This window comes from Taudactylus pleione, unplaced genomic scaffold, assembly GCF_031769625.1.
Source record: "Taudactylus pleione unplaced genomic scaffold, aTauple2 ptg000727l, whole genome shotgun sequence".
Lineage (NCBI taxonomy): Eukaryota > Metazoa > Chordata > Amphibia > Anura > Myobatrachidae > Taudactylus > Taudactylus pleione.
The window spans coordinates 555,283-573,600 of record NW_028285129.1 but is presented as its reverse complement, the minus strand read 5'-3'; positions in this window follow the sequence as shown (position 1 = coordinate 573,600).

Here is an 18,318-nt window from a genome sequence, read left to right as displayed (position 1 = left end):
GACCTGTGTCCTCCTCAGGTTTGGCAGTTCATCAGGCCGGAATTTAGGAATTAGCTTTGAGAGTCATTGTCCCCCAGGATTTTGCGCTATTATCAGGTAGGTTGGCTGGAATACGAGCGTTTTTCCTGGCTCAGGCATGTAAGAGCTTGCAGAGAGTCATGCTGACTTTTATTTGGGATCTGTATTCGCAAGGTCGCTCGCTCGCTGTGGTACGGCATATTTTTGCAGGTGTGTCTATTTTTCTCTGCGTTGTATGAAAGGCCCGGCCCCTTAAGGTCCTTCATAATTTCAGGGGCCTGCAGGGGTTGGTCCAGGTCAAAACCCCTAAGCGGTTGACTGCAGTTGTCCCATTGATATGTCCATGTTGCTTACTTGGTTCCTGCAGTCCCTTCCATTTGAAACAGCGGGCATTCTAAGCTGAAAATAAAAACAATTAGGTTTTTGCCATGACGCTTCATGTAGCGTTTTGGGTCTGCGAATTAGTTGCCCCTTTGAGAGGGCCGACCCACCACTCACTATTGCGGACGCAATTGTATGCCTGGAAGCGATGCTAGGCCTTATACAGTGCCCCAGTATGGACCAGACTGGTAGAGGGGGCTGGATTTCACTTCAACCATATCCCATTCCTGCAGTATGTCCGGTGGCGCAGGCGCGCGTCGTTGAGCAGATGCATGGCAATGAGATGGGACATGGTTGATGCACAAGGATGTATACCTGGTTGCGAAATATCAGTTTTGTCATAATTTTGCAGCGTTGTTTAGCTTTTTCAGAACTCGAGCTGGGCGAGTTCAGTACTCACTCATTTAGAATAGGAGCTGCTTCATCTGCGGCTTCTGCTGGCTTCTCCGACAGGGATATACAATCCCTTGGTCGGTGGCGTTCTGCTGCGTTCCGATGTTATAGTCATCTGGGTTTAGCTAATTTTTACTCCAACGTAGCTCACCTGAGGCCTAACCACTCGCCGACCTACTGCGGGAGTCTATGAGGAATTTTTTATTTTCCCCGGGGGCCCAATTGGCTTCTGAATTATATATGATATGGCGTGATGGTTAGTTTACTTCGGGGTTTTTTATGTTTTTTGCCTCAAGTCTGGTTAGCTACGTTGTTCCTCTCCCCCATCCCCCCTCTTGTTACGTTTCCATGTCTTGTCGGTATGGTGTGTCTGTGGTACGACTGCTTGGTTTGTGTTTTTTCTTTCCGTATTATAAGGTTCTGCATCTGTGTGTGAATGAACGTATCTACTTGTGTTGTGATATGTGGACATATATGTACATAATACGGACAGAGTGGCAATTGGTTTAAATAATTATTTATTGCAATAGATTAAATAAATGGTAATATATACAGTAGATATCCAGGATACTACCATATTTCAGAAAAATATTAAATACACACCTGTATTGGTAAGGAGAATCTATTTTAATTAAAATTTTTCTTACCTATATAACACTTTAATTTCTTTCATTGAATATTTCACGGACTATATAATTGATTCACATATTTTAAAGACTAATAAAAGTTCTATTTTAATTCTGTGCATCCATTGCAGACAACTCTTTCCCTCTCTACCCATCATTAGGGAATGATTTAAGTCAGCGAACTGCATTGGATTTGCGCTCTATTGTCATTAGAGCCATTTGATAGCAGAAGCTCTGCCTTCCTGCCAGTTGTTGTGGTATTTCATTGTCCACAGGAGTGTTTGTTGGTGTGCTGGTTCTGGTGCCCGGTTGGATGTGGGTAGGAGGAGGTAAAATACTGCAGTGATGAGGTACATGTAGGAGAATGGTAGTGATGTAGTGGAGAATGGTGGTGGTGTAATGGAGCAGATGTTTATTCATTCCGCGATGCACATTTGTTTCGTGGAGATGGCGTGCATTTTTAGTCCTGCAGGATTGGCTAATTTTCTGCTGGTTGAGGTGTTTATTGTTACAGGGTTGAGTTATGGTGGCGGCGCATCGGTTTAGGCCTCGCTTGGAGGAAAAGAATGACACTTAGGCTTAGTGGGTGCGCTCTCATTGAAGTGGAGTAAGGCAACAGCCAATTGTACTGGACGGGAAATGGCTATACCACCTGGACCGGTGGTTGAAGTTAAAGGAGAGATGATCACCAATGCTTGGCTTGTGTGTGTGTTTGTTTGAACGGTTTTGTTGTTATTGTCCTGTGCGTTCTTTTTGTTTCATTATTATTATTAACTTATAGTCTAAAAATGTAATGACTTGTCAAAAATAAATTTGACAAAATATTTAAACGCCAATACTGTTGTCTGTGTCTTTATTTTAGAAGTTAAGTTACATTGAATTTAATAAGGTTGTTATATGGTAACACGATAATACACGTTAGTGAGTTTATGAAGCAGGGTGGGACCAGAAATGCAACATGTGTGATCCAGGTGCACAAGTAGTGACTGTAAGGACCAGGCATTGGACAGACACCTGTGAGATATTTAGATGCGAGTGCAACAACTCTGTATAAATGGCACAAAATAGTTATTTATTTGTCCTGCACGATGTAACATGTAACTGTTTGCACTTGCCTCTGTGATGTCATTGGCTCCTAGCAACGTGTAAGGGCATCAGATCCAAATTAGAATATAATGGTTGAAGGTTTCTCAGGTAGACAGCACTGATATGTGTAAGTGTAAAGGGAAACTTACCTCATGCCGGTTATATCAGTGCCGTGCCTCCCTGCGGTGACACCAGATGCGGGGAGGAATGCCATGCTCCCGCCGCAAAGGAGGCATGGTCTTGTGGGCAGGGGGCATGGCCTCACTTATAGGGATTGTGGCCTCACGGCCCAAACCCTGTCCCCGGCCTGTGGTTATCATCACTGGGGTGGTGTGGGGTGCCGTAGGTGCGGAGCGCCGGTTCCCTCACTGTGACAGGTGCCGAGTGCTGCACTTAATGCTACAGTGCAGCACCCAGCTCCTGTCACTGAGGAGGAGCCAGCACCTTGGTGTCACTCCTCGGTGGTTAACACCCGGGTGCAGCCCGCACCCACCGCACCCCCCTTGTGATGCTACTAGGTTATATGACTCATTAGGGATCTATAGTAACGGTCATGCAGTGCTTGCCCCAAATCCTGTGCTGTCTCAGTATAACTATAGATAAGATTCAGACTCAAGGGCATATTTATTTATTAAACACATTTTATGGGAAATCCTCTGAAAACTGTAGAGGGATGCCCACAAAAATGGCAGCATCCACTGGCTGTATGATGGGGGTTCTGCAGCAGATATGGACTAATACACATGAAACACTATAAAAAACAATGTTATGTATTACAGTGGTGCTAAACAAATACATTCAGTTCTAATCCATTAATGTCTCCATTGGTGTTCATGGGAATAAAGGAAGAAAGACAGAATTACTATATTACAATGAAAATACAGAGCTTAATAACTCTTTCCACACCCTCAACAGGTGAGAATAAGATGCTGATTGGTTGCTATGGACAACTTCTCCACTCTTCTTACTGACTGATATATCATCTCCATGACTTGATAAAGGACGTGTATATATTACTGGAGTCAGTTAATTTGCAAGTGAACTAGTGCTGTATCATGAGCTTATTGTTTAAACTTAGTTGTCACAGGGCCTGATTTATCATGGATCACAATTGCAACTGTGTACGCAGATCGGTTGATGGTGCAAACTGCGCATGTGTATGCAGTGTGCGTGCACGAGTTAGCATTGCGATAATGCAGCGATCGATCATGCAGATACAAAGCCATCGCAGACAGAGGGACGGGACATCAGCATTTGGGGGTGGTGACGGGGGAGTGGTTGGAGAAATGCAGGCGTGCCTTTATGTTTGAACGTTGTTGCATGGGCGTGCATAAATTAGCCACTGCGACAGCATACACAGCTTGTGTACTCACTGCATGCGACGAGGTTAGCAATGTCTGAGTAAGGTCAGACCTGAGGGGCCGATGTTACTCAATGTTCCTGATGTATACGCAGGACTGCAAGGTATTATGGATGTGCGAAAGCGGTAGTTGGCATCTCTATGCTGGCATTGGGCATCTCTATAATAGCTTTGTGATTTAAGTCATTAGAATATTTTCGCAACAGACCTGCGTGCGTAATTCAGGCAAAAAAATGAGGCAAACAAGACGCTTGGCAAAAGCAGAGTCGTACGGGACCTGGCGCTCCAAGAGGGGCTGTTTGGTGTGACTGCAGAAACAATGTATGAGGCCACATCTGTACTGCGACTCTATACGTACAGAATCGGGATGCATTCACATACATCACCGCTGTGTCCGATTCAGAATCAGGCCAATCTAACACTCCACAGGATCCTTAAATGTGCCTCAGACCTCTGCACATTAAGTTTATTGAATTTGAATTAAAAACATTTCTATAGTGTGTGGAGGGGTGGCTAGAAGGTGGTGCAAAAGCCTGTTCTGGTCACCAGCAAGGCCACCTCATTTCTAATAGCTGTCAGCATGTACTCATGTGCTGTGTAAGGTGGTGAATAGAGAGAGCTGCTGGATGTCTGCTCAAATCAGTAATCAATGACAAGTCAGGGCAGGCTACTAACGCGTTTCTTCTCCATCTGGTCATTTCATCAGAGGATATAGCACTGCTTCATGGGTGATCCTATTTATTCACCAAAGGGTCATTAGATAATCCAATTCACCTGTAATTAATCCTTCTGAGGCTGTCTGTGATAAGACTGCAATTCCTAAATTCAGAGGAAAGGTTCTGGATCAGTGTTCATAATAACATTGGAATAGTTAAAATACTAATAACTATATAGATACAAATATTAGAAAACAAATAATTGTAAGTAAAACAGTGGAGAGCTCAATACCCATTTTAGACAAACTTTCTTGCAATGCTGATAGTCCTACAAGAAACATATATAGATATTCAAAATTTGGAAATCATTATATCTCAAATGTCATTATGAACGTACAATATAAATTCCTATATAACATTAGAACAATATCATTTATATATGCAATGTCAAAGAATTAGCATAGGCCTACAGTATTCCTATTCACAGTTACAGAACCAAATACACAAGCAGGTACCTTACTAACAGCCTACCTTTAATGGGGGCCTGGCTGCGGGAGCTACAATGACTAAATGACAAGATTACATACCAGCAGACATTCTCACTAATGGGGCCTAATGTCTACTTAACCAATGGGCCTATGCTTACAATGCCCTCCGCGCCTTTGCCTAGTGCCGCCTAAGTCTAGAGATGAACGGGTCCGGTTCTCAAAGAACCAGACCCACCCGAACATTGCAATTCCGAGTCGGATCCAAGACCGGCTCGGGTTTTCCCGCCTGACTCGGATCTCAAAATGAGGCAAAACGTCATCCTCTCACTGTCGGATTCTCGCGGGTTTTGGATTATATAAAGGTCCCCGCAATCTGCTCCATTTTCACTCCGGCTGTGGAGAGAGAAGCTAGCAGATGTGCAGTCACTGTCAGTCACTCAGTGTGTGTGTCCTGTCGGGGTCTTGGGCTGAATGCTGCTGCTGTGTTGTCCATGCCTTAGGCTGCAGTATATAAAGGGGGGCAGACCTTCAGTGGGTGCAGCAGCTGCTGTGTCACTTGTCCTATCAATTAACTGTGACCATAGGTGAAACTGGGGGGTGGTCTGGGGGTGCACAGGACCACCCATTAGCCCACTTCACTGAACCGCCGCTGCTCACCCACCGCCATCCAGGGCAGTGGCCGGCAGCCGCCCTGCACTCTCTCACACCCTCTGCCACAATTGGAGCATGCGCATGTGCAGGAGCTTACCTTAAACAAAAAAATGGCCACCGGGGGAGCTGCTGCGCATGCCCAGCAGCAGCTCTTCCACAAGCAGTGGCGCAGCCAGAGAACGGAGCAGCACAGAGCAGGTAAGTGCTATCAGTGGATGCAACTGCAGGGAGGGGAGAGGATTGGAGCTGACTGCACAGGGGTTTTGGGGGATGGGACGTTGGAGCTGACTGCACAGAAGGCTGGGAGGGATTGGAGCTGACTGCACAGGGGGCGGGGGGAGGTTGGAGCTGACTGCACAGGGGATTGGGTTTGATCTGACTGCACAGGGGGCTGGGTGGGAGTTGGAGCTAACTGCACAGGGGACTGGGGGGAAGGTTGGAGCTGACTGCACAGGGGTTTTGGGGGACGGGATGTTGGAGCTGACTGCACATAAGGCTGGGAGGGATTGGAGCTGACTGCACAGGGGGCGGGGGGGAGGTTGGAGCTGACTGCACAGGGGGCTGGGTGGGAGTTGGAGCTAACTGCACAGGGGACTGGGGGGAAGGTTGGAGCTGACTGTACAGGGCTGGGGTGACATGGGCTGGGGAATGACGCTATCGCACACTGGGGCCGGGGGAATGGGGCTGAGAGATGCACACTGGGCCGGGGGAATGGGGCTGAGAGATGCACACTGGGGCCCAGGGAATGGGGTTGAGAGATGCACACTGAGGCCGGGGGAAAGGGGCTGAGAGGCGCGCACTGGGGCCAGGGGAATGGGGCTGAGAGACGCACACTGGGGCCGGGGGAATGGGGCTGAGAGATGCACACTGGGCCGGGGGAATGGGGCTGAGAGATGCACACTGGGGCCCAGGGAATGGGGTTGAGAGATGCACACTGAGGCCGGGGGAAAGGGGCTGAGAGGCGCGCACTGGGGCCAGGGGAATGGGGCTGAGAGACGCACACTGGGGCCGGGGGAATGGGGCTGAGAGATGCACACTGGGCCGGGGGAATGGGGCTGAGAGATGCACACTGGGGCCCGGGGAATGGGGTTGAGAGTTGCACACTGAGGCCGGGGGAATGGGGCTGAGAGATGCACACTGGGGCTGGCGGAATGGGTCTGAGAGACGCACACTGGGGCCAGGAGAATGGGGCTGAGAGATACACACTGGGGCCATGGGAATGGGTCTGAGAGACGCACATCTGACGGAAGAAGCGGAAGCGAAACGCGCGTCTCAGATCCCGATTCCCGCGAAGTACAAGCGGGACACGTGTCAGCAGCACACAAGCGGGCTCTGCATGCGATCCAACCACCTACAATCCAAACCACTCTGATACAGAATCAGGTACCTTTCACCCCTACTTTCTCCAAACACACTATATGACCACCATACTTGGCGAGAGCAGGTAGCTCTGCAACACCTGAAGGCAGACAGAGCGCTGCTCAGCCAGTAGCTGGGCTTCTCACCATTCACCACAGCCCTAGAGGTAAGTGAGTGGCAGCAGCACCAGCCCCGATCATGTACTATGGTATTTACATCTACTAATAACAACACAGTATCATCTCTTTTCACTATGGGTACTCTCATTGTGGTCCAGTCAGATTAGGTTCCTGCTCCATATTATATCAGGATCCTTCTATTTCTGACTGGCTCTAATAGCAGATGCCCAATATACTTATTCCTACCCCTGTGGTATTAAAAAGCACGCTCACACGCCATCCGCTATTTTCACACATGATGACGTGCAGCAGCTGCTGTTTATATATCCATTAGAAGGGTGTAGACTATTCTATTTATTATCTATATCACTCTATATTCTCTTATGGTACCTCATACTATTATCTGGTGACTTCAGGAATCCATACTAGCATGCTCTCGTTCTACATGTTCAAATGTCATGTGTCTTAATTGAATACGCATGGTGTTTAGTATATGAGCATAACGAGTCACAAATATCTGTTTAATTGATTAGCCCACTAAATATATGGCTATATGATCAGTGATTAGCCCACCAATACCTGAAGATTAAGCTCACTATATCTTTAATCAATTAATTTTTGTATGTCTGCTGACACTATGATTGATCATGATACCACAATAATGCCAAGGATAATGATGGCATCTTGACAAATAAAAATATAGAGAACATTGATACTGATCGGTCATTGTACCATTGAATATCATATGCTTATTGAGGGTCTTGGCGTCGCATAGTTCTCTGTTATTATTTTGGAATATTTTCGCTTAGCTTTCCTAGAATAAATCCATTATATATGTTCGTGTGTTTTAATGTTAATTGTATGTATTGTCACATTGATATATGTATGTCGGATATCAAGCCACACGTGAACTGTATGGCTGAGTTGATCAAAATATGTTTTTAATGCATACTCATTAAAAGTTAAGTATTTATCTGTCATAACTGATATAATCACACAGAGTGCCCCCAAAAAGAGAGTTTTTCCTTCTTTTGTCTGTTCATAGACGCACATTGGGGTCAGGGTAATGGGGCTGAGAGATGCACACTGGGGCTGGGGGAATGAGGCTGAGAGCCACAGGTGGGACTGAGGATGGAAAGATGCAGAGGGTCCTGGGGATGAAGAGGCCCAGGAGGTACGGCACGGGTTCTTGGTGAGAGACAAGGGGGCCTGGAGATAGAGAGACATGGAGGACTGGAGATAAAGACACAGCCTGGAGAACCACAGGTTGGCCTAGGGATGGAGACATTGAGGGGGTCTGGAGTAGGGATGTTCAGGCTTGGATTAGTTTGGATTTTCCTGCGCAGTTCGGATTTTTCCTGCCAAAATTCGAGCCTTGGAAAGAGGCAAAACGTCATCTTTGATGGACAAACATCATCATTCCTGGACAACAGTCCATGAAAAATGATGTTTGTCCAGGGCCGGCTCGAGGGGTCTGAGCACCCTATGCCTGCCCGGTACGTAGCGCCCTGCAAATCACGCGTGGTGAAGCTGCGCGCGACTGAAATTGGGGTGTGGCCTCATTACCATAGGTCACGCCCCCTAAGTGATGTTATTTGGCGGCGTGCCCGCATGACACGCCTCCAAATAATGTCAGGCTGGGGGTAAAGCCCAGCCCTCCATCACTGGCTGGGCTCCCCCCTGCCCTCTCCCGTCACTGAATGGATGCCGCTCACATGCGCTGTGCATCCATTCACACTCCGGGGGTCCGGAACCGCCGCACAGCTGCAGCGGTGGGGGTCCCCAGCCTCCTGATTTGACCACCCGTGGGCCACTTCGGCCCACGGGTAGAACAGCAGGATAGTACTGTCCCGCTGAAATCGGGATGTTGGAGAGGGGTGCACCCTCTATGGGTGGCGCCCCTGTGTGACCACACTGGTCGAACACCACTCGAGTCGGCCCTGTGTATGTCCATGAAAGATGACGTTTTGCCTTTTTCTGAGACCCGATTTTTGGCAGGAAAAATCCGAACTTGGAAAATCTGAATTTATCTTTGCTTGCACATCCCTAGTCTGGAGTAACACAGGGGAGCCTGGAGAGACACAGAAGTTTGATCAGGGAAATTCATATTTTTCCTGCACAAAAACTTCTGCTACTACAGTATATATTATCTGGTTATGATGATGACATGGGTTATATTTTTACGTAAACAGGCATCACGTTCATAAAAAGTTACTTGTCAGTTATGTTGGTGTTAGACGTGCGTCCGGTATCCGCCATTAGTGCAGTGGGATTTAGACAATTGATGGAGATAGTGTGTCCCTGGTACCAAATCACGTCTAGATTCCACTTCACTAGGCAGGTGATACCGAGAATGTACAGAGACCTCAGAAAAAGTGTCCTCAGTGTCCTAAAAAATTGTACCCTATGTCCACTTAACCACGGACATGTGGACAAGTGGAACAGGGCAGACTAAGGAGTATATGACTGTGACAGCCCACTGGGTAAATGTATCGCCTTACGCAGCAACAACAGCAGTGTCACCAGTAGCAGCATCTCAGAAACACCAGCTCGTTCCAAGGCAGGCTACGCTGTGCATCACCGGTTTCAGTAAGAGGCACACCGCCGACAACCTCTTAGAGAAACTGAGGTAAATCATCGCCCAATGGCTTACCCCACTTAGACTCTCCTGGGAATTTGTGATATCTGACAACGCCACCAATATTGTGCCGGCATTACATCTGGGCAACTTCCAGCACGTCCCATGTTTTGCTCACACAATAAATTTGGTGTTGCAGAATTTAAAAAAAAACGAAAGGGGCATGCAGGAGACGCTTTGGGTGGCACGAAAAATTTCTGGCCACTTTCGCCATTCAGCGACTGTGTGCCGAAGACTGGAGCGCCAGCAAACACTCTTGAACCTGCCCTGCCATCACCTGAAGCAAGAGGTTGTAACACGGTGGAACTCAACCCTCTATATGCTTCAGAGGATGTAGGAGCAGCAAAAGGCCATTCAAGCCTTTACATCCACCTATGACATAGGCAAAGGAGGGGGTATGCACCTGACTCAAGCGCAGTGGAGAATGATATCCGTGTTGTGCAAGGTTCTCCAGGCCTTTGAAATTGCCACACGTGAAGTCAGTTCAGACACTGCCAGCTTGAGTCAGGTCATTCCCCTCATCAGGCTTTTGCAGAAGCAGCTGGAGAAAGTGAAGGAGGAGCTAAGACAGAGCAATTCTGCTCGGTATGTGGGACTTGTGGATGAAGCCCTTCATTCACTTTCCCAGGATTCGAGGGTGGTCAATCTGTTGCAATCAGACCACTACATTTTGGCCACCGTGCTCGATCCTAGGTTTAAAGCCTACGTGGTGTCTCTCTTTCATGACACGGCAACAGCTCCTTCATTTTCTCTCGCAACTGGGGCTGCCAGGAAACAACTTAGATATCCTAACCAACCCGCTGGCGGTGACACAGGGCAGACAGGACCAAGTTTGGACATTTGGTCTGGACTGAAGGATCTGCCAACAATTTCTGACATGTCTACTGTCACTGCATACAATACTGTCACCATTGAAAGAATGGTGGAGGATTACATCGGTGACAGCATCCAAGTAGGCATGTCAGTCAGTCCGTACCTGTACTAGCAGGAAAAAGAGGCAATTTGGAGGCCCCTGTACAAACTGACTCTATTTTACTAAAGTTGACCCCCCTCCAGTGTGTACTCCGAAAGAGTTTTTAGTGCATCCGGGAATCTTGTCAGTGAAAGGCGTAAGAGGTCGCCACCACAAAACGTGGAAAAGATGATGTTCATCAAAATGATTATCGATTGTTTCGGGAAGACCAGCCTCCAGAAAGTACAGAGGGACCTGTGGTGGTAGATTCCAGCAGGGACAAATTAATTCTCTGTGAGGATGAGGATGTCCACAATACTGACGAAGATGAGGAATCGGTGGATGAGGATGAGGACGACATCTTGCCTCTGCAGAGCCAGTTTGTGCAGGGACAGATTAATTGTCAGCTTGTTTTGTGGGTGCCCAAATGAACCAATCATTTCAGCCACAGTTGTGTGGCAGACCCTGGCGCTGAAATGATTGGTTTGTCAAAGTGTGCATGTCCTGTTTATACAACATAATCCCAAAGACAATTCTATCTTGCGCCTCACTTTTTATTTGCATTATGTACTTTTTGGGGCCTAGTTTTTCAAACTGCCATCCAGCCTGCCACTCCAGTGCCACTCCTAGATGGGCCACATGTTTGTGCCGCCCACTTGTGTCACTTAGCATAGTCATCCAGCTACCTCGAAAACACACAAAACACGAAAAGTGGCCGATGCACACCCCTACTCTAAATCAATTGACCTCTTACGTGGGCCTCGTGTATCAACGAGTTTTATTACTCACAACGAGTGATAATGCTCGTTACATATGATAAATGGTTCTCCAGCCAATCAGCTGATTGGCTGGAGCACCATTTATCATATGCAGCGAGTTTTATCACTCGTGAGTGATAAAACTCGTTGATAAATAAAGTATCATATCTAAAAGTGAATTAATATCATGTAGCTACCGTATTGTATAAATATAATCCACATAACTGCATCATGAAAAACAAATTAAATTAAAATATACATTATTATAATTATATATTATAATTTATGAGAATGACAGAGGACAAATTGACATTCTTTGTAAATCCAATGGGAAATTATTTTTTTATTTGTACTTCAATGTAAAATAAAATGTAAAGAACACAGAAACCAGTTCATGGGCTAAATCAGGGGTGGGGAACCTTTTTTCTGCCGAGGGCCATTTTGACATATATATAATATTATTTGCTGGCCTGGTTCAGGCCATGCCCCCTCCGCATGGTCACACAGGGGCGGGGCCACAATCGCCTGTGATTACAGCAATGCCTGGAGCATTCTGAGGATGTTCCTGGGAGCTGTAAGGGCAGCGGTGTGACTGTCTGAAGCATCTTAAGGACTCTCCAGGTGGCACTGCTGCATAGATTCTGGGTGCAGGGTGCCATTCTTGGCACCACGCTAACCAAATGAGGCTAGCAGAAAAAAGCTCAGAGGGCCAGACCAAATGATTCCGAGCAGGGGTGTATCTAGGGGTCCAAGCGCCCCTGGCAAAGAAAGGGACTGCCGCCCCCCTTCCCCACGGACCCATATTTTCGGAAAAACAAAAGACAAAATAAAGATTACTGCCAGCAAACATGGTGAGTGGCATCCTGGTCTAGGGGTAGATACAACCCTGGATGACACACACTGAAGGTGACACACACACACAGAAGGTGATACACACACATCGGAGGTGACGCAGAGAAGGTGACACATACAGGAGCTCACACACACAGGAGGTGACATACACATATAGGTGACACACACAGGAGGTGACACACACACAGGAGATGACACACAGAAGGTGACACACACAAACAGGAGGTGACACACACACACACACACACACACACACAGGAGATGACACACAGAAGGTGACACACAAACTGGAGGTGACACACAGAGGTGACACAAACACACATAGGAAGTGACATATAAAGGACGTGACTCACACACACACACACGAGGTGACACACACACATAGGAGGTAAGACACACACACAGGTGGTGAGACACACACACACACGAGGTGACACACACATATAGGAGGTGAGACACACAGGAGATGATACACAGAGAAGGTGATACACACACATAGGAGGTGACACACACAGGAGATGATACACATAGGAGGTGACACACACAGGAGATGATACACACACATAGGAGGTGACACACACAGGAGATGATACACATAGGTGACAAACTTACGCAGAACGTGAGACGCACAGGAGGGGAAACTGGCATCAAAGGGTGTGGAGGGAGCACAGGGATCGCTCAGCGCCAGCTGCCGCCGTGCAGTGATGAAAGAGGATGGTGTACAGGTTACAGAGACCCGGGAGCTCCCCCAGACACCAAGGTTGGGGAAGTCACATGGACAAAGTATTTTATGAAGATGAGGGCGCATCAATCTCCATACCACACCGGCGCAGTCTCCATACCGCCGCCAGCCCAGAGCACTGCTGCAGCCAATCCACCACTTTCTCAACACACACGTGGCTTTGACCGCTGTGCTGCACCCTGGGACATGTAGTCTTCTTACTTTAGGGTGCCGCGCTGCACATTAGGGTGACATTAAAGTGTTATGGTGGGATGGAGTGTAGTGATTCTATCCCGGCAGAGGGTGGCACTGTCAGGTGGCGCCCCTCCTCCAGCAGGCGCCCCTGGCAAGTGCCATCCCGGCCAATAGCTAGATACACCCCTGATTCCGAGGGCCTTAAAAGGTCCCCGGGCAAGAGGTTCCCCATCCCTGGGCTAAATGTAATAGAGTGAGAATTTAGAAAATTTGAGAGTTTAGCAGTAAACTCTCACACTTTTTAAACTCGGCAATTATAAACTCACATGTTTTTAGACTCGAAAAACTCTCACGATTTAAACTCTCATCGAGATGTTTTCCCATTTTGTAGATAAAACTCGACCAATGTGAGAGTTACTGCTAAACTCTCACATTATCTAAACTCTCACCCTATTACATTTGGCCATTTGTGTCCTCGTTCAGGGATTGGGCACGGGATGCTGGCGCTCGGGATCTCGGCGGTCAGAACCCCCGACACCAGCATCCTGACCAGGTTAGAATGCCGACGCCCCCAGGTAAGTAAGTCTAAGTTAACCCCTAACTCTACCCCTAAACCTAACCCTTCCTCCCCACAGCCTAAACCTAACCTCCCCCTAGTGCCTAACCCTATCCCCTTTCCCAAACTATAACCCTCCCCCTAACCCCAGTACATACCTTTGGGATGCAGACAGTCGGGATGTCTGACAAGTGCATTCTCACCGCCGGAATCTCAGCAGCCGGGATTCTGACCGCACCCCCGCCTGGAGCACCCACTGCTGAATTGGGATGGCAGTCGACTATCAATGGTTAAAAAAACATTGATGGTTGACCACCGCTGGTTGATGGTTTTGCCATGGATGGTACACTGGAGCTTAGCTACGCCGCCTGACACGGCCCACAAAGCCCCTCTCCCTCATTGGCCCGCTGCCCGTATTAAAACAGGGATGACCATCGGTAGATGAAAACATTGATGGTCAGGCGATATTTTCATACCATTGATATCAACCACCAATTGTAACATCAATGAAGTCCATTGATGGTTAACCTACCATTGGCTATCCCTAATGCTGAATGACTATGGCCTGAAATGACAGTGAGTCCCATTAGCTGATCACAAGCGTTTTCCCACCACACTGCAATGAGGCTTCTGGATTTCCCAATGAGGACAAAGGCAGACAACTATTATCTATGAAACTGCACAATGTAAGATAATATCAGTACTGCTCTGAATTCCACAATTGCAAAGTTCTGAATGCTGAGATTAAAGTCATGGAACATTTCCATCAATGTGTAGACGCCAGATCCAGCCAGCCGGCAATCCCACTGACGGCAGTGACTTCTCATGCTCCTTAACTGCAACTTTGAAAATAATTAAATATTCCTCTTATTATGATGTAATGATTTTTCTTTAATTTGTTCTTAACTGTCCGTAACTGTCTGCAAAGACAGAGGTAACTAACACTAATATAATAGATTAACACCCCTTACCATGCATATGATGTACTTTAGTGCTTGGAAGACACTCTCATTGTTAGTAGAATGCCTTTATTTGTATCATATCATTTAAACTGATATATTTGATCCTAAAATACTACACTCAAAACATGTCTGTTATGCTCTTGTTTTTTTCACTTGAATTTCCTCCCAGGATTGCAAAGCCAGCTATAGATTGTGTTGCCTATAGAAGCCTCTGGGTTCTACACGAAACTACCCCTAACCCTGTTTAACAAAACCCCGGATTCCCCACTGTCTCGTAGGGAATCCAGTCTGAATACTAGCTGCCCCACCTCCTTGGATAAATCCAACTAGATCCACCTCCGCTCCTGCCTCCGGACCTCCCATTGGCACTGAGGGATATGCAGTGAAGGCTGGCACTTGTATCCTCTGTTCAGCCGTGATTCGCCCTCACACCCACCTCCAGCCTGCCTGCTTTCTATATATGTGTTGAATGAATGGGCCCGCTGGTCTCCCCTGATCCAACCCAGCTCCTCACCGGCCGCTGTAACTCACACTCTGGAGGTCCCTCACACTGCTCTGCTGCTGCCTCCGAAAACACTGCGCTGACAACAGCAGCTGGCAGCCCCTCAGTGCAGGTTTCCCCACCCTAACAGTCCACAGTGCAGTCCCTTTTATAATCTCCCCTCGTGCCGGCTGTATTCCCGCTGGACTCTGGGGGGTGGGATGTTGGTGAAAGCACACAAAGAGGGGACACAGCACTGGGACAAAATACAGTAATATAAAGAACATATAACAGCCACTACTATATCTGAATTAAAATAATTGTACAATTTTAACATATGTATTTACACATATGGAGGGGCATACTAGTACAGAATACAGGGTACCACACCTACTCCCCTGCATCACTGCAGAGTCTCCCGCTACCCCAGATGGTTTGACAGCACCCTGGATTCCCCATAGGGAATGCGGTCTGGGCATGCACAAGTCATGATGAGATAGGGACCGGATGATAGGACTACATGATGCGCGATGTCTGGAATCTGAATACTAGCCGCTGGCCACCACAAGTTGTGTGTAGCTGATTGGCTGGAGCACCATTTATCATATGCAGCGAGTTTTATCACTCGTGAGTGATAAAACTCGTTGTTAAATAAAGCCCACAGTATCATATCTAAAAGTGAATTAATATCATGTAGCTACCGTATTGTATAAATATAATCCACATAACTGCATCATTAAAAACAAATTAAATTAAAATATATATTATTATAATTATATATTATTATTTAAGAGAATGACAGAGGACAAAATTGACATTCTTTGTAAATCCAATGGGAAATTATTTTTTTATTTGTACTTCAAAGTAAAAAAAATGTAAAGAACACAGAAACCAGTTCATGGGCTAAATGTATTAGAGTGAGAATTTAGAAAATGTGAGAGTTTAGCAGTAAGCTCTCACACTTTTTAAACTCAGTCATTATAAAGTCACATGTTTTTAGACTCGAAAAACTCTCACGATTTAAACTCTCATCCAGATATTTTCCCATTTTGAAGATAAAACTCGACCAATGTGAGAGTTACTGTTAAACTCTCACATTATCTAAACTCTCACCCTATTTCATTTGGCCAATGTGTCCTAGTTAAGGGATTGGGTACGGGATGCTGGCACTCGGCGGTCAGAAACCCCGACACCGGCATCCTGACAAGTTTAGAATGCCGACGCCCCCAGATAAGTAAGTCTAAGTTAACCCCTAACTCTAACCCTTCCTCCCTATAGCCTAAACCTAACCTCCCCCAGTGCCTAATCCTATCCCCTTACCCAAAGTCTAACCCTCCCCCTAACCCCAGTACGTACCTTCAGGATGCAGGCAGTCGGGATGTCGGCGCTGGTATTCTGACAAGTGCATTCTCACCGCCGGAATCTCAGCGGCCGGCATTCTGATTGCACGCCCTGTCTGGAGCACCCACTGTTGAAATGGGATGGCAGTCAACTATCGATGGTTAAAAAAACATTGATGGTTGACCACCGTTGGTTGATGGTTTTGCCATCGATGGTACACTGGAGCTTAGCTCCGCCGCCCGACACGGCCCACAAAGCCCCTCTCCCTGATTGGCCCGCTGCCCGTTTTAAAACAGGGATGACCATCGGTAGATGAAAACATTGATGGTTCAGGCGATAGTTTCATACCATCAATGACAACCACCGATAACATCGATGAAGCTAGACACTCCTTTGGGAGGAGCATGGCACACCCTCAACAGCGACCGACTATAATCTCTCTGAAACTAGTTTTCAAAAAGTAAGCAAGTATGCCTTTCTCCCAGTCCCCGCACACACTATACTACCCCTAGCCCTGCTCGCACTCCCCGCACACACTACACTACCCCTAGCTCTGCTCCCACTCTCCACACGCACTACACTACCCGTAACCCTGCTGCTGCTCCCAGCACACACTACACTACCCTTAGCCCTGCTCCCACTCCCCGCACACACTATACTACCCCTAACCCTGCTCCCATTCCCCGCACACACTACACTACCCCTTGCCCTGCTCCCACTCCCCACACGCACTACACTATCCCTAACCCTGCTGCTGGTCCCAGCACACACTACACTACCCCTAGCCCTGCACCCACTCCCCGCACACACTATACTAACCCTAGCCCTGGTCCCACTCCCAACACGAACTACACAACCCCTAACCCTGCTGCCACTCCCCTCACACACTACACTAACCCTAACCATGCTACTGCTCCCCGCACACACTACACTACCCCTAGCCCTGCTCCCACTCCCCGCACACACTAAACTACCCCTAGCCCTGCTGCAGCTTCCCGCACACACACTACACATCCCCCAACCATGCTCCCGCTCCCCGCACACACTACACTACTCCTAACCGTGCTGCCGTTCCCAGCACACAATACACTACCCCTAACCCTGCTCCCACTCCCCGCACACACTACACTACCCCTAACCACGCCTCCAATCCCCCGCACACAATACACTACCCCTAACCCTGCTCCCTCTCCCCGAACACAATACACTACCCCTAACCCTGCTCCCACTCCCCGCACACACTACACTACCCGTAACCTTGCTGCCGCTCACTGCACACACTACATTACCCCTAACCCTGCTCCCACTCCCCTCACAAACTAGACTACCGACAACCATGCTGCCACTCCCCACACACACTACAATTCCCCTAACCCTACTCCCACTCCCCGCACACCCTACACTAAGCCTAACCCTGCACCCACTCCCCACACTACCCCTAAACCTGCTGCCGCTCCCTGCACGCACTACACTACCCCTAACCCTGCTCCCTCTCCACACACACACACTACACTACCCCTAACCCTGCTCCCTCTCCACACACACACACTACACTACCCCTAACCCTGTTCCCACTCCCAGCACACACTACACTACCCCTAACCCTGCTCCCACTCCCCTCACACACTATACTTCCCTTAAACCTGCTCCCACTCCCCGCACAAACTACACTAACGACAACCTTGCTGCCACTCCCCACACACACTACAATACCCCTAACCCTAC